The sequence below is a fragment of the Lipotes vexillifer genome, unplaced genomic scaffold, assembly GCF_000442215.2.
Source record: "Lipotes vexillifer unplaced genomic scaffold, Lipotes_vexillifer_v1.1 scaffold61, whole genome shotgun sequence".
Lineage (NCBI taxonomy): Eukaryota > Metazoa > Chordata > Mammalia > Artiodactyla > Lipotidae > Lipotes > Lipotes vexillifer.
Genome location: NW_006787051.1, coordinates 2,199,340 through 2,200,261, shown reverse-complemented (window position 1 = coordinate 2,200,261; position 922 = coordinate 2,199,340). Strand labels below are relative to the sequence as shown.

Genomic DNA, 922 nt, shown 5'->3' with positions numbered 1-922 from the left:
ACCTCCCTAAGGCTGCCCCGCCGGCCGAAAAGTTTCTCCAGGTGCGGAATTCCGGACTTGGCGACCACCAGCGCGGAGTGTGCGCGCCAGTTGGGAGCCAGCCCGCCCGACGGCCTGGGTGAGTGGCCCCTGGCTTTGCAGCGCAGGGAGGACCCCGCGGAAGTGGGCGGGAGGCCCCGAGGTAAAGCCGACCTGGCCGTTGCTATGGCAACGCACAGGCAAACGGGCAGCTGGGCCTCCGTTGGCCAGTCGGCTGGTGGACCCCGTCGTCCCTTCCTAGTGTTTCCCGGGGCCCAGACGTTAGGACCTCATTTCCCCCTGAGTCGGTGTTTGGGGTGGTCCCTGGCTACCCGGTTCATCTCCACCTTCTCACCTCGACCCCACCTTGGGACGTGAACCTTTTTGAAATTTAAAGTGAATTTACTCTAGGGTAAGTGTAACACATCCTTAAAAGTTCTGAAGTTGCGTTTTTTGTTTGTTTGTTTGTTTGTTTTTTCCTTTCTCTCTCTCTTTTTAATCTTCTAGAGCCTGGCACCTAGTAGGACCTCATTATTTGGTAGTTCTTACAGCACTTAGTGTAGTTGCTTGCACACAGTGGATGGCACATTTGAGGAGATAGTATGGCATAAGAGCAGCCTCTGTGTAGACAGGTAATTTAAGCGCTGTACCTCAGTTTCCTCATCCGTAAATGCAGACCACATTTTCTCACCAAGTGTTGTGGGCTCCAAGGAGCCTGTATGTGAGACCGCTTTGTGAACAGTAAATATCAAGCACTTGGGGTTTAGTTGTAACGGGTGTTTACGTGCTGCACGTGGTTTGATTCCCCCTGTCCCATATCACCAGGCAAGGGGGACCTTCTCTTTTGTCTAACCACCAAACAGCTCCAGTATTCAACCAGAAAATGGGGTCATGCATCGGAAGA

General features: G+C 53.1%; 1 protein-coding gene across 1 annotated transcript in view; it reads left to right on the top strand.

Annotated features, from left to right (window-relative positions):
• The first annotated feature begins 310 nt into the window (after nt 1-310).
• Nucleotides 311-922, top strand: part of STK33 (serine/threonine kinase 33) — a 181,515-nt gene continuing 180,903 nt past the window's right edge. The window contains exon 1 of the mRNA XM_007459841.1: nt 311-430. The gene's annotated coding sequence lies outside the window, so the exon portion shown is untranslated. The remainder of the gene's footprint in view (nt 431-922) is intronic.